Here is a 23,325-nt window from a genome sequence, read left to right on the forward strand (position 1 = left end):
GAGTGAAGGAATCTAATGACTAATGCATCCGACAGTACAAAGTTTCTATCATTATTGGCAGCACTTGCTCCAGTCGATATGTGCAAATGTAATGTCTACCATAATGACACAGATCTTGGTAGAATTCCTCTCTCCATAACATTAACAATCTCTGCATCTATTTAAATCTGTCCATGGAAACTGGAGCAGAACAAATCACTGACTGAGAGAATGTTTTTTCACAATCTTTCCCAAAGTGATTTTCTGATTCTTACCCCTATTGTTCCGTGTTTCTTCTAAAACATGCTACACCAGTGTGCCATTGCCTCTTTTTCTTTGTTTCGAACTCAACTTTTTGAAAAGCAAGCACTCTTCAATTTCTCTGTTCTAGTCATGATGGCTCTTAAACAACATTTCTATTAATTCCCAAATGATTTTTTTTAAACCAAGATGACCTGACATAAAAAAAAAGCCAAAAAACCCAAGCCTGTTTGAGTCAGCTATTTCTGCACAGGAATACGAACACATATTCTGGAACTTCATTCAGTGAAACTTGAGCTCTGGCTGTATCTATAACATTTAGTATAGCATTCATACCGTGTTGTTGCATGAGTGTTTGTAATATTAGTAAAAATATTGCCAAAAAATGTTTAAATTGGAACCCACATTCAAAGGACTTGTACAAGTGTCCTGTCATGATACAAACAGGGCAAATGCTTTATGGAGTAGGGGATGTCTCTGCACATCATACCACATCATCTTCAGATGCTCCATAGATACATTTGAGGTACTTTCTATATATATGTACATATATGAGAAACTTGGAAAAGTATAATTTAAATGCATTTATCTCTGTTTTGTACTGTTCCTTAACAAAAAGGAAAACCAATCCTCCAAACTGCCAAACCACTGTGTTTTTTAAAGCTTCCTTTTAACTGTAATATTAATTATCTGTGTTTCAAAACTCCATCTTCTACTCCATCTATTTTATTTTTTTAAAGTTTCTGCTTTGAAAAGTGAAAACCAACTTCTTTATTCAATCTGGTGTTCTGCTTTAATATATAACAAAGAGAGTAAGTTTTTGTTATTTCTCACATCATTTTCTTTGCATTTGTATTCAACATACATTTGTGCTATTTTTCTACTCTTTTATTTGCTTGAACAACAAATTAATTCTTCCTTCTAATTAAAATCTCATATTTAATTTTATACATAGATGGCCTATAAGAAAGTTGTTTTGATGGTGTTATTTAAAGCACGTTAATGGGGTAATACATATTACCATAATCTATGTTACATTTGTTTCCTGTTGGAGTTTTGAATCTAGATAGCAACTGACAAAATATTGAAAAAACATTTTGCAAAGAATTACTTACTGGCATTCTGTTTTAGTTCTGTACCAAGACTTTTATATCTTGGACCTCAATGCTGGCTCCAGGATAGGTTACTGTACATGAGAGAAACTGTTTCCATCAAGAGATTTTAGTATGCATATCACAGTTTAAAACATATAAGTTGCAGCCTATTTTATCCTTTTGCATGTACTTACTTCATGTAATTGATCTATAAATATCTTAGAATGAAACAGGCAATTCAACTAGAATCAATTTAAGATTTTCTTTTTAACAAATTTTAAAAAAACCCCACCCTACACAACCTCTTTAACCTATAAATCTTTCCTATATTCTTAATTTGAGTAGCTGCTTCTTTTTTTTTTTAATCAGAAATCAAGCCTTTTGCAAATCCACAGTTTGGTAGCAGAACCTGATAGTGAAACTGCCTTCATTAATTCCAGTATACAACTACGTAGATTCTGAAACAGGGTAAAGGACTGTGTGCAGAACATCAAGGGGGCATTCCTGAGAAGCTGAAGCAAACCATAAAGATATAAAGAATTAACTCTTCAGGGTGACCATTATGGCAAGATAGGAGTTGTTGTTGAGAACAATTAGAACCAAATATAATGTAAGAATTTTTGTCGCAGCCTTGGAAGAAGACAGAGTGGGAAACCATCAAAAAAGTTATCGTAATGAGCTTTGGTCAAAATGGGTAAGCACTTACTTGGGATTATTACTGCACAAAGAAAGACACTGGGGAGCTGGACTTGACATTGATTGTTCAGTTTCTTTTCAACTTGAAATGAATTCTCAAACGCTCGCTGAGATTCCGTTCCCATCCAATGGCAAGCATGTCATTGCAATTAATTTCATTTTAACGGCTGTTTCAAACAAACAAACAAACAAACAAAATCACTTTTTCAAAAACAAACACAGCCCTTTTAAGCAATACTCCAGAAGATCAGCCGGTTATTAATTTACTGTATCAGAAGATCTATTCAACCCTTCACAAAACTGAAAACATATCTTCCACTATCAAAGCCATTCCATTTTCAGTCCTCAACTTCAAGGACATGTCATCCCACATGACAGCACCAGCAATTTTCATGAAACTCTCCATGTTTTGAATTGTGGATTTTACTTAATTACAGTCTATAGCACATAACAAATAAGTAAATTAATGTTTAAAACATGCCATGAGCAGCAGAAGTAGTCAGAGATAGAATTTAATAACTCACAGTGCAGTTATCTTCTGCTAAGTTAACTTTTTATCTTCAGCTAAGTTAACTTTAGCAGCTTTATCACAAAATCTGTTATGCAGTCCAGTGAATCATATGTTTGAACTTAATAAGCAAGCAGTAAACATATAAATTTCACTATACCTGGGTAAATTCATGGCAGTACACGTCCAAAATCTGCCTTTTTTTATGCTGAAAACATACATATTTGCACAATGACAATGAAAATTTTTGGAAGCCAAGTATTGTTCACTATGACAGAACTGTGTTCAAATCCTAAAGATATCAGATGGTTTACAGAGAATCTTTTTAGACTTTTTTTTTTTTAAGTATGAAAAATGGCACAGAATGGATGAGGAACAAGGTTATTAAACTTTTTCTAGTTTACTTCCGCAAGTTGCTTGATTTTTAGATTGGCAGAATAATCACCCATAGCTACCTTCAATCTCAAAAATACTTACAGGAGTACAGATCTTACCTGAAAAGCTGATGAAACCAATAATTTCAAAGTAGAATGTTTTTTTGCCCTTAAGTTATGCAACAGCATTGTGTTCTCTATTACTACTTTTATTTAAATCTTCCAGAATTTCAGCACCTTAAGACCAGAGCTTTGCAGAAGACTGCTGTCTCCACCTCTTTTCACCCCAAAATAGCACTGTCCAAAAACAAAGCATCATCCGTCCCCACAGTCATTCCAAATATCGTATGTAAAAATGAAGCCCGTTCCATACATCTGATAAACTATCTGTATGCTGGGACTGCCCTTCCTGTTTTCAATCATGTTCTCCAGCTTCCAGTCTGCTACTTCTGCCTTCTATTTCCTCTTTTTCCCCCTTTTAACTTAACAACTTTAGCAGGGTTTCAACTAAGTTGTTCACACTAATTCAATCCCAACCTGATATTATTAAAAAAAAAATTAAATTTATATGTGACAGGAAAAAGAGCGATGAAAGAGTTGCAGAGAATTTGAGAAAAGTACATCATTGATACATTTGATTTTACAAGCTTAAAAGCCTCCAGCATTCTGTAACATGCTTGTACACAGCCTCTATGAAAACAGAAAATGAAAATAGTATGGATATTTTCATAGAACATTTATAACAGAAAACAAGTCTGAAGACACAAGCCTTTGCTAGAAGCAAAAAAGCTGATGTGGATTACCTTTGACTTCTTTCGCTTCATTGGCAATACATGATAACATACGGGTTTGACAGGAAAATAAAAGGAAATAACAAAACGGTAACTGAAGACATGTTCCAACTTTAGATCCCAATTATAGCCCACATTGCTTAAAGCTAGGAAATGTGCAAACATCTAACACAAATGAAGAAGAGAAATCTAATGAAAAAGACAACATGACATGAGAAAACCGAAGCAGAAGCAGCTAATTAAGCCTATACAACTGTAATGCAGAGGAATTATTGAGAGGCAGAAGTTGGTGATAAACTTGTAGCTCTCTCATGCTGAAAGAAGATTTAAAATTAAACAACCTGCAAAACACAAGATATATGTAGGGTTAGGGGTTTTAAGTAGCTAGCATTGCATTTTTTCCCTCAGCTGTAACCTACTATGCCATCCAATCTACATACCAAAAATTGCACTGGACAGGTTTGCCTCTTTGCTGCAGGGTTTTCATAAAAAGCTGTGTAGTGTACATTGTGAAATACTTTTTTCTTTGGAAGATAAACCTCCATTCACCATCATTATCAACAACAACCAAGCATACATATATTTAAAAGGCAACGTTGGTTTCACTAATTATGAAGGCTCATTCTGTAATTAAAATAGTACGCCAAACTTCCTACTTGACAGTAAGGTATCTACTACTGATCTACAACCTAGCTATAGAATAAAGCAGCCTGTACAGCAGAATGAACTGGACGCCAGGAAATTAGGGACCTGGCGTGGATCATTAATACTGTTAATTTTTGGCATGTCGAGTGCAACCACCATGAAGTAACATGGCAATAAGACTCACTCAACTTCCACAGGTAACATGCACTAGAAAAGGGCAACAAAAGGGCCGTGCTCAGGTCCCTCTGAATGGGAGGATCCACATCTTCGTGCAGGATGGGATCACAGGGTCTGGATCTGGCACAGAGACCTGTGCAGGACAAAAGGAGGAGCCCTCACCTCTGCACACTCTACTGGACAATGTTACTGTAATTCAGGAACGGAAATCTGTGGAGGGAGACTGAGTTAACACGTCGCCACATCACCCCAGATGCTCTAGGAGTCCTATCTTTTCATGAGCGATTCTCTGTCATGTACATCTAACTTGCTCCCTCTCCATATTTTTGCAAACCTATATGGAACTGAAAATCTTCTAGATTCACGATGTTTGAGGTGTTTTTACAGACTTTATGTTAACTTTTTGAAAATTTGCTGTAAAGTGGAAGAAAAACAATAAAAAGTTGCACTAGTAGTTTATTGCTTGGAAGGACATTCTTTATATGGAAGATTTTCTGCAAGTTGCTAAGGTTTTTAAAATAGTCTGTAACATGCTCTCCTTTCGGCATTTCCACAACCGTTACTTAAACAAGCTGATAATGTAATCATGTTAGTGATTACACAACTCCACTGAAATCAGACCTAATCAGAACAGCTTTATGTATTCAACACAAATAATAAACCCCTATAATCTAAGCCTTTGTGTATACTCTGTACCTGCTCTCCCACTGTTACAGGCAAATATTTTTATGTGAGGAAATCTCTTTGTAATAAACTGTTTTTTAGCTGGAGTTAAAATCCATACTTGACTTCCAGGATTCACTGACTAGGCAGATATGACCTTCTCCCTTTCTTCCTTCCAAAGTAAGTATTTCTCTATCTGGTGAAACAAAACATTGAGCAGAATAGGAAAATAGTCTCCTCTGTAATTCATTGTGGTGCAACTCACTGAACTTTAAAAACCAACATGGATGAAACTCCCCCCCAAGATGACAACATGTCTGTATTTACAATGTAGATTTAACTCCTAAAATATCATTAAGTCTTCTGTAAATCTTCTTTTCTTCAAACGCTGATTTCCTGCAAGACAGATTTAGAGTTTGCACTGTGAAGTGCTATGAGAAGTCTTGGAATATCTCAAAACTTTTTTTTTTTATATCTATAATACAATCATCTACAGTGTATAGGTATTTTAAAGGACAATTTTGGCAAAATCCTGTATCTCAGCATAACTAATATATAGTAAATCTTTCAGAGCTATTTTCTTGTGGGCCATTTAAACACATCACCAGGTTCTTTGGTTTTGAAGAACAGAACATTTCTTAATATCAGACCCTACAACTGGCAAATCATCTATCTTACACAGTTATTACCCTTCTGAAATAAAGTAAATCCCAGGTCTCATTTCACTATATGAAACAGAAGAACTCATTTTAAGAGCGCACCAATCACAATATCTGTGTTTGCACAACAGGTTGTTAATATACAGAACAATACAGAATTTCATAGTTTAAAAAAGTCTCACAATTGGACATCTGTAAAAACAACTGAAACTAACAGTAATTTTTCAAATTACTTATTAATATTTAAGCAGTCAACTTCCACTGGAAAAAAAAAAGAACAGATTTTGAATTAATAATTTAGAAATTTTAAGACACTGCTTAGGAAATGTAAGTGTAAAGACTTAAATTTCATGCCTTTTTCTGTAAACTCTTTCACGTTTTTTTGACAATTTATTGTCATCAACAGTCTTGTTTTTAAAACGTCCTATAGCGAAAGCTTTACTAATGAAAAACAAGGAACTACTTTTTTCCCCAATATCAATGAGTTTCTCACAACAAAACTGAATAAGTTGTTCCTCATCTGAATTGTTATACACTATTTTTGTAAGAACAGATGCTTCAGTTGTTTCCAGTGATCACTTTCTCTGACCTAAACTACTTCGTTCTTTGCTACTGATCATGGTTACTAGAGAATTTGTCAAGTATTTTTCATTTAAGTCTCTGAAAATGTTAAAATAGTCCTTAAAGCATTCCCCATATCCTTGAAATAGTCACATGTATAAGAGATTATCTCAGGTTTTTTATCGTAGGTTTCTTCCTATGCTAACTTTGCACCGGACTTGGTTTGCCCAGTACCCCTGAGCATCTGCATGCTCTAAACACAAAAGTCCATTTCCAAAACTGATAGAGCAGGAATGAAACTGTCAAATATCCGTGAAGTGCATTTTTACAGCAGAAAACAATTTGGTTTTATATTACCAGTGTATTTTAACGGAAATTTACAAGTAGCACTTTTAAAAGTACAAAGTGCTAATTTAAGAGACTGTATATGGACCCACAATAGTTTCCAGCAGTATATATAGATTAGTATTCCATGTATTAGTGTAGCAAAAGTCTTCCTAAAAATAGAAATGGATTGCAGTCTTTTGCTCCATCCTGTTTTATGTGTCCTGCAGTAAATCAATTAAATGCAACCATCCTTTTGTTTTCCCATTCTCTTATACAACAGCAAGATTGGTAATGTCATTAATACAACCTCTTCCTGATGAAGGAATGTGTTTGGACAATGTGTTTATCACAGCTTCTTTCATCCGAAGTATTTTCATGTCAGCTGAGACAGAAAATTTCCTATCAAGCCAACTGTGTCATGAATCCCTTACTTCTAGTACTTTTCCTGTACACCTCAAGAATTTATATGAAAATACACAAGTTAAAATCCTATCAGTCCTAAAAATAGTGCTATTCTATTTTTATTGATGATTTAAAAAGAAAGTGATAAAATAAGTACAACATTTTCCAAAGTTCATAGGCAGCCAACTGAAATCCAATACTCAAGGGCCACATAGAAAATTAAGTGGGCCAAAATCATAATTTCCCTGGAGAGACATGGTCAAAATGTTCAGACCAAGGTGCTTAAGACACACAGATTGACACACATGACAAAATGCTGCCTTACTTATAGGAGCTGTATGTGCAATAACTCCTTATATTACTTCACAGCAATGCTCAGTATGTTTCCCTTTGTTTAAAACATGCTACCAAAGATAGGAAAATGTAATAATAGGTATCTTTCAAGTAACATAATCCTATCAAGCAATCTGACATGGTCGACTTACCCACCTTTAAAAAAATAAGAATAAAATACAAATAAAACTACTCCCTAGTTTTGTTTGCAGAAGATAAAATTGTAAAATGTTTTTTGTACACTAAGAAAATCATAGTTATTAACAATGTGGTCCAGCATAATTTCCAATGAATGACAAACACCCATTTTAACTATACAGCCATTTCTCACTTCAGCTTGTGAAGCAATGGTTTTTATTTCCTGGATTTCAAGGGTTATACAATACATTTTCCTTCTCTAACACGTTAACTTGCAGAATGTAATGAAATGTGGGATTACAAATACCAATGCTTTCTCACACATGGGAAGAAGAGAATCAAGTCCTATAAAATTGATTTCATATTTTCTGAGTTTTATTTACCAAATACCTCAAAAACTTTGATGTGTAAAGAAAACATAACAGAGAAGCATTTTTAAGTAGGTTGGTTCTTAAATTTACTAGGAAAGAAAGTTTTCCTTTTTAGTGGCATGTTTTATTCTAAATTGGAAAGCTATAAATAATGTAACAAAATCAAAATAAAGCAGATCAGGCATATCTCTTTGTATTGGGTCTGGCTGAGATGGAGTTAATTTTCCCCATAGCAGCCCTCATAGTGCTGTGCTCTGGACTGGTAGCTAGAAGGGTGTTGGTAAGACACCAGTGTTTTGGCTACTGCTGAGCAGTGCTCGCCCAGCATCAAGGCTGTCTCTCCAGCATTGCCCCCCCTCACCAGTAGGCTGGGGGTGGGCAAGATCTTGGGAAGGGACATAGCCAGGACAGCTGACCCAAACCGACCAAAGGGGTATTCCATACCATATGACGTCTGCTCAGCAATAAAAGCTAGGAGGAGGAGGAAGGGGGGGCATTCGTTTATTTACGCCTGTCTTTTGGAGCAACTATCCTCTGCTACCAAAACCTTGCCACGCAAACCCAATACACTCTTATTCTTGGTGGATGGTCTAGCTGGATTGCTACATGAATTTTCTGATCCTTGCACCACATATTGCCTAGGAACTACTCAGAAAATGAAACTACATTAAAGTTTTTGTTAAATTTTAAGTAACTAAATTTAAAGACAAAACCAGAAGCTGAAATATTAGATATGAGCTGAAATCAGTTATCACCCTCAGTAAAAACAGGGCTCTTGTGATTTCCTGATCAATATGAAATTTCCGGAATGGACTCATTAGTATTAGAGAAATGGAATATACCAAAGTCTTTCATAAATGCAAGTTAATTTTGTCATTTATTAATTCTATTTAAAAAAAACCAAACATCCCCGATAGATGAAGTAAGATTCTCTTATTTCCATACTTCAGTATGGACGATATAGAATTATTATCAAAACAGCTTGGCAAAAATTCTAAAAATATAAAGATCCTCTCTCTGGGTTTGCTTCTCTGATAGAGTCTTATTAGACCTTACTGAATGCATATTGCTGAATAAGTAGTAGAGTTTCAAAAATTATAGTGCATGGCAGTGACACAGTTAGCTTACCAGAATAGCAGTGCACCTAACCAGAGCACAGGGTCCTCTGTTCGTTTTGATGGACCACCTCTACATTACACTGCTTTCCAAATACAAGTTATCCCTACCTGCCATTCAGACGTGGTAGTTACTTTAAAATCTTCTACCAGACAGTTAAGCACTGTGTGTTTATGCTTGAAAAACAATTCAACTCAAGGATTTACCAGAAAATGGTCTACTAATATCTTCGGCAAGTATCAAAAAGTATCAAAACTCCTGTTTGTTCAAGGAATTAATATTAATACTGATGGCCTATGAATCTGAAGACTGCAGTTCACTATTCAAACTAGCTTTTCAAGATAATTTAGAAGAAACAAGCATCTTAGGATGGGTTTTTTGGTATAAACAATGCCGAGGTATTACAGAAATATATCAAACATTCAGCAACATCTGCAGTTTGTTTGTGTCTTTTTAGATAATAGTCTCAGACCTTTTACATATCAGATAGGTTTGGAAATAAAAGTAAACATTCAGATAAGACAAAGAATAACACGGACAACCAAAACAGCCTGAATCAAACACGAGACTGATATTCTTGACTTGAGCAGAGAAGGGTACAGCACAGAAAGAGACAGGCACTTTATTTTTCTTTTATCCATTGCTTTTAACAGTTGATTCCTTTGTCTGACTTTGTAACTCTGTATGGTGGCACCTGTAAATGAGAAAAATCATAGAGCTCGAAGGGACTTTCAAAGGTCATCTTGTCCCTTCCCTGTAGATCAACTCTAACCATGTTACAGACGTTTGTCTAACCTTTTCCTAAAAGTTGCCAGAAATTGTCAGCAAACTATACCAATATTTCAGCATCTTTACCACTAACAAACTTTTCTTCATATCAAATCTAAACCTCTCTTACTGCAATTAAGCCCCATTATTATTTATCTATGCAGAATAAACATGGGAAATAACTTATTTCTCTTCTCTTAGAAAAAAAGATCCAACTTTACTTTTTCCATTTGAAGACTTTTACCACATTCCTGCTTCATCTTATCCCCTTTAGCCTGAATAATCACAGCTCCTTTAATCTTTCCTTCTGTTGTGCCTCCTACCATTCTTCTTATTTTCTTTTGACTCTCCCAAATGACTCTTGGAGTGTCAAATCTGGACAAAGACCTCCAGCTGAGCCCCTATGACAGCTGAGTGCAGGAAAAAGGTTGATTCACGAATCCAGCAAAACACAAATCCATACTCTTATGTGCCACAGTACAGGTTGCCTTGCTGTATGCCAAACATAATTGATTGTGTTTAGCTTGCAAGTCATAAGCAGTCCTCAGACTCTCCCACCCAAAGAACTGCTATCTAGACAATTATTCTTGTCCCAGTGGAAGACCTACCCCTTTTAACAGATTGCAGAAAGTTCATTTTGAATTACAACCCTGACTTACTTGTAGTTTCTTCCAGCATTATGTCATGCGCAAAATGAGTATGTATACTCCCTTCTCTATCTTCCAGTCATCTATGATGATATCGAATAACAGGGCTTAAGGTAGTCCCATTTAATTTACACTTCCATTTTGACAGCTGGTAATTGGCAACTCCTCTCTAAATGGAGTTTCCTCTTCAGTTTAAACTTTATTATTTACAAGACTTTGATTAATCTCACAGAATCACTTTTCAGCCAATGCTGTTAAGTGTGGAAAATGTCATTTAGCATTATAAAGTAGAAAAAATCAGTACCTTTAAACTGTATTATTATAGCTCTGGAAAAAAAAAAGATGAGCATTGGCTAACATATTAGTCTCTACTGGAGTGCTGCATGCAGTTCTGGGGTCCCCACTAAAAGAGAGACATGGACATACTGGAGAGAGTCCAGCATAGGGACATGAAGCGATTAAGGGACTGGAGCACCTCTCATATAAGGAGAGGTTAAGAGAGCTGGAACTGTTCAGCCTCAAGGAGCCAGGGCTCAGGGGGGATTGTATGAACGTGTATAAACACCTGATGAGGGTAGTAAAGACAATGGAGCCAGACCCTTCCCAGTGGTATCCAGTGACAGGACAAGAGGCAATGGGCACGAACTGAAACATAGGAAATTGCACATAAGAAAAAGCTTTTGGTTTTTTTTTTTTTTTTTTTTATTGTGAGAGTGGTCAAACATGGCAACGGGTTGCCCAGAGAGCTTGTGGAGTCGCCATCCTTGAAGATCTACAAAACTCGACTGGACACAGCCCTGAACAACCTGCTCTAGGTGACTGCTTTTTGAGCAGGGGTGTTGGACTAGATGATCTCCAGAGGTCCTCTAGTATTCAACTACTCTGTATTACTTTTTCTGAGTTCTTAGCTGGTTGATCATTTTTATTAGCCTCTAAAATTGTGCCTCTCTTTTCAGTAAAGAATGCATTATGAGTATTTTTATTAATAATAAAATTTTTATCAGGACCAATTTTATTTAACGTGAGTATAGTCAAAGATATTGCAATGAGAGATAACTGCAAAATTGTCACTTGTTTGATTATCAGTAATATTTATAATTAATGTTCTATTCAGATATTAGGTATGACCGAGATACAAAACCAAAACCAAACCAAAAAAACCCTTGTAACTAGCTGAGCAGTATGAAATTAACTTTCATTATTAAGCAGCTTCTTCTAAATTTTGCTGAATTTAAAAAAAAAGCAAAACATTTTATATTCCTCTACATCCATCAAGTCTTATTGCCAATTGGAGTTGTTGCAATTTATTATTTAATAAGATATACTTAGTTACCTTTTTAATGTGTTTGAATAAAGACTGAAGAAAAACTCTCAGTACCTGAAACATAAACAATTAACTGTTACAATGACCACACTTCACTGAAGTTTGAGCAACAACCTTTAGATTAATGAAAAGGTATAAACTAAGTTAATATTTGAGAATACTGACAGGCACTACCACACTCTAGCTGGCAAGTCGGGGGAAGCAAATGTTGCCCGATATTCAGCATGTCCTGTTCTGGGCCCCCAGTACAAAACAGATGACCCAAACTGAAGAGTCCAGCAAAGTGCCATGGAAGGGGTTCAGCTCAGGGACCTACGGTGAGGTGAGATGGAGAGCATTCATTGCGTTCGTTTGTTCCAGGCTGAGAATGCTAAGGCAGGGGGATCCACCAGCAATCAGCCACCTAATGGAGAGGCTGAGAGAAGGCAGAAATGGACACTGGCCAGAGACACACAATGAAAACCAAGAGGTGACTGTCACAGGTCTCTACAATGGACAGTTGGGCTGGATACAAGGGAAAAGGTAACCATCAGACCACTGGCCTTGGGAGTCTGTGTACATTATCAGTTCTTGCACTTTTTCAAAACTTGCCTGGAGAAGGCCACGAGCAACCCGAATTTACTTTTAAAATTTTATTAATATAAATTGAATGGCCATACCTTTACTTAAATTAATCTTAGTATTTAGCCCTGGTTTGAGAATGAGGCTGAAATAAGGGACCTCTACAGGTCATCCCAACCTAATTTTTTCTCCAATTCCAGCTACATGATGCTATATAATTAGATATTTGTGAAATATTTAAGTCTGTGCTGTATTTGAGATTCCTCTTTGAATCTTAGTGATTTTATCGTTCACTTCCTATTTTGAAGCATTTGCATTGAAATTAATATATACCTTACATTCTTTTTAAGATACATTCTTCCGTACCACATCTCACCAGGGCCATTATACTTAAATATAGCATACTATTTTTGTTTCAAAACTTTTTTAAAAAAAACTATGCATACTTCTTTAAGATTTCTCCTCCTCTATTGATTTATTCTTGATGAAATGAGCAAGAATCATAATTTCAGGTCTTTTTATTTTACTTTTCAAGGTATAATGCATCATTTAAAAAGGAAATATAGCTCTAAACGTTGCTGTTAAGGACGATAAAGCAGAGAAATAATATGTAGTTCCTTTGCAAGGTTTTTATCTTAACAGCATTACTAACTGTGACATTTATCCTGCTTAACCTCACCAAATGTACCCTAGGGAAATGTCAACAGAGTCTTATGGTTTTAATACAAATGAATTATCAAAGAGTTTGAATAATGTAATCATCTTAATGTATTCAGTTTTTATAATGAACATCTGTTATGGGGATAGAGAAGCAAAGTGACTGGTTAATGTAACAATTAAATAAACAATTAAATGTAAAAATTAATAAAACTGATCTTACAATTTTAACTATTTAGAGTAACAACCTGAAGTAACTGTCATTGAAACATTCCTTATATGCCTTATTTCTGTTGGATACAGTTTTTCTTTGATGGAATTCATATACGCTTTCTAGATGCTTATTATGGGTATAATCCTGTTTACAAAGCCAGCTTGTTCCCTGGATAGAAATCTTCTCCCTTGAGTGATGCATATTTGTGTTCTTAAAGTTCCTGCCAAATCTCTTACTTTACATGCCTTTGCCAATAATCCTTTTGCAGTGTATTTTCTGTCAACTCCATTTATTAAGAGGGTTGTTTTCAAACATCCTGCTAGCATACATTACAGTAATTCTACTCGCATGGGAATACATTCTCTAATCATCGAGATGGTCTAACAAATGCCTCTAATATTTACTGCTATCATATTTTATTCTGGCATTATACTTTATGACCTGAATATAAATTTCAGAAAATTTACATGAATGATACATAATTTTGCATTCTATACTCTTTTGAACTACATTTTATGAGTAATTCCAAGAAATCATGAATATTTTTTTAAGGAAATCACGGCGTCATTTACGATTCAGAAAATAAATATCCTCAGTTTTATCCGAGTGCCTGAATGACATTTCACTCAATCTCCATGCTGTGAACCTTGTTCATACACTGTAACCAGTTTGTTCTTTTGCTCCGGAAATGCAGAAATTTGAATATACTTTAGGCACATTTGTCAGCTTGTCATCACACATCCATACAGACAGGACACTTTAGGTCCAGAGTATGCAAATCTGGTATATTGAAATTATACTCTCAGACATCTCTTGCCAGGTTGGTTCAAGGCTTGATTCATCTGCTTTTGTCTGATGCCGTTTACTTGACAGCTACTATTTGCTATTCACAATTCGTTAGGTAGTGATAACGCAAGCTGCATTCAGAGTAATATTACAATGAAAGTGAAAGTTATCATATGATTAAAGGTCTTAACTACTCTTAGATTAACCACAGCATCACAGTGACAGAGAGAAGTCTTGACTTTGACCACAACCACAACTTAACTGGAGTTTAACATAGGGTATTTTTTACTGCTATTAGAACACTTAGCTTTTAGATTTCCAACTGAGATCTACAACCTCAATGTAAATGACTGTTTTGTACGTCATGTCTAGAGGGGTTATATACCTCAGAATGGTATTCACAGCTTCTGGTGTATTGACCAGGAAAAACCCAAAATGTTTATATCAGAATTTTGAAGGAAAACAGGTCTATACTCTTGAGGCTTACATGCTAAGCTCAGGTCTTCAGGGAGTTCTCTGCATCCTGTCAGGATTCAGAATTTATAACCAGCACTAGAGTAACTGCCCACCTCTTTATTTAGAAAGAATGAGTATGGTAATATACCTTAAAAATCTAGATATGATAGTGGTTATTTTCTCTTTCTATATAGAAGTGTTGTAGTCAAAACACATTAGATACAGTAGGCAGGTTCAAATCTGAGTTAAATGTACATTTCTAGCTGTTCTAGAGAGTACTTTATACAATCCTAAAAATCTTCCTATTGAAAGCATGACACAAGACTTCAGATATCACAATTAGGCAGATTATGATAATTATTTCTGAAAATCAGTGGAGAAGGCCCTTGGAAGTGAGGAATCCTGGCTCTACTGGTTGCTCACCCTTCAATAGCCAAGGGAATAACGGTGTCTCATACATGACAACTCTGAAACCCGGGCACATAGGCAAGTTTTCTCACAGGGAAAATCAGTCATTTCACTCAAGAGCTAATGTAGAAGTTGCTGCTGTCAAAATCACAAGAACATATGCATAATTTCCATTCTTGTATTCACATTCATCATTCCTAAGAAGCATGTAGAGCAACCAAAACTGATGCCTGTGACTCTGAACATAACTTATTCTGTTTACTGTCTGTTCGGTTTGATTACTTAGTTGAGGATGCCCTCACCTGTCTGGCTGATTATGGGCTTCCTTTCACTTCACTGCCTGGTTACCACAATCATCCCTGAATTTTACTGTATTCCATGCCCCTCTACTTATCCCACTATTCGGTCCCAATCCTTTTGAAACTACTGAATCATCTAAACCCTTTCAGCCTGAGCAGTTTCCCTAGGGGAAAATAACGACATGCTTTTCTCACGATCTTCTATGCAGTTTTCTTTTGCGTATAATCTTTTTTTAACCTGTACCCAGATTATGTTGAATTCTTTTAGGGATGGTGACATTATGGTCATCCAGAGATCTGTATCTATTTCATGTGATGCAGGGGACAAGGACTCTGGGTATCAGGTATGATCTGAGCATAGCTGGTCTTTCCTTTTGGGTAGTAGGGACCTGGAATAACTAGGCAGAAGATCTCACCTAGGGCAAGATGTGAAATAGAAGCTAAGCTTTGACACAGTAGTAGCAATCTTGTGTATGAAAAGAGACCAGAATTTAGATAAATCTTCCTGGAGCACTTAGAAGCACTAGCTGATTGTTGTCTCTTCACATTCAGGCAGAAATTGGAAGGATTACACTTCTTGACATAAAATGCCTATATTCTGCCCCAGTTGTACTTTAAATGCCTTTTGTGAACTAAGCTTTGGTCTTTTAAAATTAATTATCTTTAATTACCAGGTTCTCTCTTCTGTCCTTTGAAAATTGTCACTTCATTTGCTTTGTTCTAATATTTGCTTACTTTCCCAGTTAAACATGACTTTTCATAAAGAAATTCTCAGTTGTACAGCAGGGTATTTCTAGCTAATTTCCTTAATACCCAAAGGATGCACATAATCTGGACTTTGAGAAATGAGTATTAATTTTTTTTCTGTATATTCCCTCCTTTGATCTTAAGTTATTTTACAAGGTCAGTTCTAAGCATAACTTCATAAATTTTCAGATACCTCCTCCAATTTCATTTTCTGTGTCCTTCAGCATTAGCAGTCAGAGGTAAATGATAACACAGCTTTTTTTCCATGCATTATTTTCCACTTCCCGAAGATTTCACTGCTGCATTCCCTGGAGTTTCATCTTGCATGCCAGAAACCAAGATTCCTTTGACATAAAACTACCTCTCCAAATCTCTCCTTTGCATGGCTCCTTGAGTTACTCATTTTCATTTTCATTAATATTCCATCTACATGAATCAGCACATTAGATTTCAGTAATGCATAGAAAATCACAATTGGTGTCACGCACTTTGTTTCTGCAGTCTACCGTTTGTTTGTTTCTTCGCTTTCCATACATCCATTTTAATACATTAACGTAGTCTCCATTTTTCTTCTAATCTGATTTCTGTCTCAGATAATACATTTCTGAGTAAACTGAAATCACCTGGCATGTTTTACCTCAGGTGCCACTTGAGCTCTGCTCCCCTTCATCATCCCCTCTCCCCCAAAACAGGTCTTGAAGGCATTATGGTTCATGCAGCCCATGAAACAGACTGCTATTCAGAAAGGATTCGTTGCTGAAAGTGGTAACTATTTGTCCAGGTAAGTTTTGTGTGCCTTTGTGCTTTGCTTTTCAGTGAGTGCTTTAAAGGCAGAGGGGAAAGGATCTCCAAGATTTTGACAAAGACAAGTATATCCATTAAAGATGAATTAAATTATTTTAATGTTTGAAAACTAAAAAGAATCCAATATTTTAGGTTATATTAAAAATAATAACTTGGTGGTAATACTCAGTGTAATGGATTATAAGATATATATTGAATAATGGCAGAAAATCCAAGAAGTCTATCTGTGATAATGAGTCTGTAATTTTAATTGACATTCAAATCTTGTTTAAAAATTGGCCTATTGAACTGTAAGTCTCTCTATTTAATTGAGTTTAATGCTAAAACAGAAAAGATATTTTAATTTTAGATGTGGCCACTAAAAAAAACTACATTAAAGTGATAAGATCTGAAATCTCAGGGAATTAGAACCAAGTTTTTCTTAACTCAGTAAAACTGATTTTACAGGACCTAGTCTTTTGGAGGACCTGATTACCTATACATGATTTTCACTATTGTATTTTGCATATTTGTACATTTTTTACTATTTTTTTTTCTCTTTCCTTCCTTGAAAGCAGAGTTGAATTTACTTTCCAAAATCATGTAAGAGGTTGACATGATTTCTCAAAAATGTTACAAAGCAAGTAATTTGTTTCAGTGCTGCCAAGGCTAAGAAAGGAGGGAAAGTTTGAGCACAGACTTTTCACTCGTCTTCCAAAGTAGAGCTAATAACGAAGATTTGGCAGGAGAAACAACTTTATCTTTACAAAAAGTTTCCCTTACAAATATATATTTTTTTACTTATGGAGTCATCCAAAGTTCATCCCTTAATATTTTTAAGAAGTCTTTCCTATAAAAATATTCAACTTTCTCCAAATTATTCAGTTTAATACAAAGACACTTATACTCTTGGATTCTATACACACTCTCCCTCACAAATAAGGTGTCTTAGAAAAGCAGACATATACATACTCTGTAAACACACAGAGCATCAGAGAATGTATGAACCACTATCCAATAAATTGTTTGGAAAATGTTCTTTGAAATATTGTACAACTTTTGTTACAGTGTTAGGTAAAACAAGATAAAACATTTAACAGTAGCCTATTCTATGAAATTGTGAATAAAGGTGTTTCATTTTCATATTAGAAAATTAATCAGTCACTAAGGGTTCTATGGACATTTAAATTATTTTGACCAATACAACTTTTAAGAATGCATGTATTCTACTCTGTCTTCCACAGAAAGTTGGACTTAATTCCAAGTCCTTCTCTTTCTTTTATCTCAGTATTTCCTAATATACATGTGAAACATTATAGAAATTTGTCTTACAGCTGAAATTGCTCTGTCCCCCACTTATATTTTATTCCATACCCTTCCTTGGTATACCTCACGATCCTGTTAGGCACAGCAGCAGATTTGGATGCAGAACGACGGGCTCTGCTTGGTCTAGCAAGTTGTTTGGGTTTTTTAAATTTTTCTCCACAGACATTTGTTTTAAAAAAATTGTAGAGCACATTTGTTCACAGGTGGGTAATTCTACTCAGTCATTCTGCTCACCAAAGCCACTGTGCGTCAGTTTGTGTCCTGACTTCTCATACACTCGTCTTATAACTGGAAAGGTTAAAACAGAGATTAGCTTTTGGGTTCTGTTTTTTCTTTTAAAATGGGAATCTGTCAGAAAGAACTGATATGATTTTCGGATTTGGCACTTCAGATATTTGTAACTGACCTGTATGAAATTCAGTCACTTAACTCTTTAATGACTCATTTTTAGTGGGAAAATTTACTAAAAACTGGGGGATAGAGCACTCCAACTCTCCAATAAAACTGGAAAATATTGCAAAGGAATATTGTATTTTTGTGCACACAGTGCCTATCACACACCAAAAAAAAAACCCCAACCCAACAAAAAAACCACACCTCTTGAATTCAGCAACGCTGTGACTGTAAGTAGCCCATCAGAAGGGTCAAGTAAAACCCTTCATACTAACACCAAGAGTCTTGGCTTGCTAAAAAAAGAATGTCATAGCTTCTATCAAGAAATTGATTTATGATACAGAAACAAACACATAAAACTTCCATCCATTTCGGAGCCTACTTTTTAAGAGGAAAATTGAACACTGTGAACAGCAGTCTCAAAACAAACTATTTTCTGACCATTATTAAAATAAGGCAAAATTAAATGTTCATATATATTCGATTAGAGACCATATAACTAATACAGTCCATTCTCTATACCAGATGTTCTTTTCTTTCAAAAGCCTAAAATTTGTGACTAAAGAGAAAAAAATTTCTTCTCAATCGCTGACAAACAGATAATTAGAAGCAAACTAGGCTTGAAATTAGATTATATACTTTTACAAGAGGCTGTATACCTAAAGAATTATAAACTAATTGCAGGGAAAAAAAGGTAGGCTTTAATTTGTTGAAGCACAGGATGAGGCAAACTTTCAGAGACTAAGCTTGAAATGAGAGCCTTTTGTAGTACAAAAACATGATGAGACAGCCTTTCATACCATTTCAAGCTTTTCCATAATATATTGTCATTGTAGCCAAAGAACCCGTCATATATGATAATTTTCACACAGTCTTGAATAAGAACTTCAAACGGATCAAAACAAACTTTCAACTTGCTTTGTGCTTTGTAAATATATTTAGAAATGACTTTGTATCATAAACAATAGCTCTCTAAGCGCTTCAAAAAGAAAGCTGTTAGTTATGTTACCTAATGAAAGTAATGTTATTTACTGAGAATAGTTTACAACACTTACAGTGGATAGAAACATTTATGTAAACAGCAAAATACTGGAATGACTTTGTAAAGCATACTTGTACAACCACCACCACACTGATTAAAGTTACTGCTGAATTTTCCATTTCATTGCTTTTAGTTCTCTTAATATAGTGAAAAAAATGATTGAATTATCTCATCCCAGGGAACATGTAACTTATTAAATATTTGAGAATATATAAGTATTAGACGGCACAAACCTAATAATTTCCTCTGATGAATAAACTAGGGAAAAAACCCCCAAATTTTCCTGATGCTGTCACTCATTATCCTCAGAATAGTCACCATTTAAAACCTGCACATTGCAGTTAAATGTATGGGCAAATGTTGGCAGTGAAATGTATCACTAAAGCATGTTGTATACAGAACATCAAATGAACAGCTTATTGCAGGAACCGCATCTAAGGAAGACAAAGCCAAGGCTGACACCAAGGGAGGTAGTGCCAAATAAAAATGTTACATATTCCCAAGAAAATTCAGATTAAGAAAGTCATTTAAGATATGTATCTACCTGATCAGTAAAGAATACTGAATTTTCCATTGATTATTCCATTTTCCATACTGTCTAGTCGTGGCTTTAACACACCACTGCTTGGCCAGTTTGTTCTCATGGCTCTTAGTTAACAGGAGACTAGTCTCCAAAGATGCTACAACCCCAAAATTGTCACTAATTGGTAGAGTAATTTAGGAGCTAGATCGAAAAAGCTGGGCTTTTTATATAATGACATTTGGAAAATGAAAATGAGAAGTATTTTTTTCAGTAAAATATTTTCATTTTCTTAGGACAAACGTGAGCATGTCATGTTGACAGAAACATACAACGGTAACTCATTTAGGGTATGTGCAAGAGCGCGAAGCGCTTTTCATTATTAAAAATTTTATAGAAGCTGATTTTTTTCCATTATGACCAGATCCAAATCCTTGTTTCCTTTCATGACAAATGTTGGAGGAATTTGCACTCTTAGATTCCCCTAAATGCTGTATGTTGAAAGATACTGTGCTAGCCATATAATCTTTATCACTGCTATACAGGGAGATTTTATTCATTTTAAATCATACAGATCCCAAAACAATAATCCAAAAGGCAGACTTGACTGAGTTCCCTTGGAAGCACACCACTCAGATTATTTTCTCTAAATCTCTAAGGCCATTAGCAGAAACCTGATAAATGAGAAATAGTACTGAATAAAAAGAATGTTACTGCAAGGCTGTAATTTCATTTTATAGAATTTTTCTAATATTTTAAGTTTTAATAGCACCAAGATTAACTGAGTCATACTTCATTATATTACTTTGCTTCAAATATTTGACCTCTTTTGATTTCATTAATGGAAATTATTCTTCTCTTCTGTGAACACTATTATCATTGTTATTTTATAATACTTTTCCTAGCTTTTACTGTTCAACAATGTATACATAAACTGTCCAAATAATTACCAGGTTTACTTTTGTCATTTTGGATACTGGCGGATGCTGCTGGATATTCCAAAAATCACATTTACAAAGCAATAACTACATTTATAGTACAGGTATACATTCATCAAAGAAAAATCACATATTCTCAATTATTCTTTGTTCAGCAGTTCTGTGTGTATGCACACAGACAATAAATATGTCAAACTAATGAAAAACAAATCTAAACAAACACCTCCTTTCAACTTCTTGCATAATCCTTCCTATGCAAAACAAATATCTACCAGGAGCAGCTCCAAAATTCTCCCATTAATTTCCTTTATCACCATAATTCCATTTTGAATATTAATTTGTAAGGCATGCTTCTCTTTGTAAGCAATACTCCCTATTCCTAGTGGATATCAACTACATAACAGGGTTCCTGCTATAATCTAGTAATTCTTGTCCTTTACCAGGTGGCACTGGGACAACTCTTTTCTCTGATTTTCTCTCCCACCTCAGAGAAAAAATGGTGGCAGATAACTATGTCCGTAGGCTTGCAAGGATGGAGGTGGCTGCTGAACCTGGCCTGTGTTCAGCTCATGTAAATCAGACAGTTTACACAAACAAGCCAATTAATGACTGAAGAAAAATTTCCAGTGTTTTCAATGGAGGGCACGATGTGCCCAAAGGTTTCAGATTTTTGCTCTCTACTCAACATTGCTTCCTCTACTCAACATATTTAACTCAGTCTCATTTAATTTGATTTCACCTTTGAAAGAGAGATTTCCATCCTTATCTATTTGAAGAGCTTTTTATTAGAAAAATACATAATTTTCCCATCTTATATATTAATAGATTTATTTTTCCTAAAGTTTGCTCTGTTTTTAAGGTCTTTCTAATAATAAAAACAAAAACATAAACATGTTTTATCTTAAAAATGAAATTGCTTGGTCAACTATGGATTTACACAATACTTGTACATTGCTTTTCTACCACAGCCCTAGTAATTAAGAGTTGGACAGCATTTAACTAGCTTGTCAAGTCTAACTACAAGCTCTTACATATATTTTTTTTTCTTCAAAAGAACTGTATCAAAATTTTATAATCTGTCTCTTCACAGACTGAACCCTCCTACTGAAAACAAATTATTTTATTCCTTCTGGAAATGTGAATCATGTCCTAAATCCCATGCCATATAAATAATACCTCCTGGACACAGACAGATCAAACATAAAAAGTCTAAGCCTTAATCCTCATCCCCAGACAATGCAAGCAACTTCAGAAAGCAAATACATTGTGTCTGAAAAAGGCTAGTTCTGCTCCAAAGTCAGCAATACACAAACATCATTGAATACTATTGTTGCTTCCATACCAGTTTACCCTTCATTTTATAAAAGGGTACTTGTGGTGTCCAACAATGACGCATTTTTAACAGTACTACAAGTTATTTATAAAGATAATTACCTTTAAGCTGCTGAACTAAACTGAGAAAATGCTTTATTACTTGAGGATGCACACAAACGCATGCATATACACACACTTTTCACATGATCTACCACCTTTTTTGAAGTAAAACGTGCTGCACGTTTTGCGCAGCAAAGAGCTGAACTTTCAGGTAATTTTAGCAGTTTAAAAGCTTTATTAAAACTTCATTAAGAAAAATAGCAACAATTCCTGACTAACACCATACTGCAAATGAAGAATATTACTGTTCAGAGGTGAATTAATCATGTGCAGGGTCTTTAGAAATGCTTAATGCAGTTGTTTTTTGCTTGAGAATCATTCTTGGCATGCCAGTGCTCCATTCCATATCACATTCTTCAGTGAGACAATGAATAATCCTTACCTAAAGAGCAATTACAGATCCCTAATTCCAACTCTTTCTTTTCCCTTAATTAGAGAAAGTACCAAGGGCAGAAAATATAGGCAGGCCCCAACTGCCAGTAACAGTAAATGAGATTTGTGTAAGTAACTTATTTGAAACTTAAATCTCTCCACCTGTACTGCATATGTCTGCTATATAATTAGTTTGTAAGTTTTTATAGATGACACATATACTCCTCTTTCTCCATAGGTGAAATGTCTTTCCCTCTTTCGGGACCATAAACAAAGTTGACAAACACCCATCAAGCAGTTCCTGTGTTTCTACGTTCCTAAGAAGAGAAGCTGATCCAAACATCATGTTTTGAAAGCTGCTGTCCAGATTGCAGGACCCATTGCACACTGTGTCCAGCTCCGTCCCTACATATGCACCCTGATTTTCTCCCAGAAGAAATGCACACATAGGCATGCTCTGAAACAACGTCAGAAAATGTAGGACGTACTCCCAGGTCCTCAGTTCAGCCACGTTTTTTGTAAATGATACAATCACTTTTTACCTTGCTAGCAAGT

At 35.2% G+C, this 23,325-nt stretch overlaps 1 long non-coding RNA gene across 1 annotated transcript in view; it reads right to left on the reverse strand.

Annotated features, from left to right (window-relative positions):
* Positions 1-1,395: 1,395 nt before the first annotated feature.
* LOC127019732 (uncharacterized) overlaps positions 1,396-23,325 on the reverse strand; it is a 185,935-nt gene continuing 164,005 nt past the window's right edge. Inside the window, exons 4-5 of the long non-coding RNA XR_007766965.1 lie at positions 2,041-2,197; positions 1,396-1,442 (exon numbers count right to left, since the gene is read on the reverse strand). This is a non-coding gene — a long non-coding RNA (uncharacterized LOC127019732). The remainder of the gene's footprint in view (positions 1,443-2,040; positions 2,198-23,325) is intronic.

This window comes from Gymnogyps californianus, chromosome 9, assembly GCF_018139145.2.
Source record: "Gymnogyps californianus isolate 813 chromosome 9, ASM1813914v2, whole genome shotgun sequence".
Classification (NCBI taxonomy): Eukaryota; Metazoa; Chordata; class Aves; order Accipitriformes; family Cathartidae; genus Gymnogyps; species Gymnogyps californianus.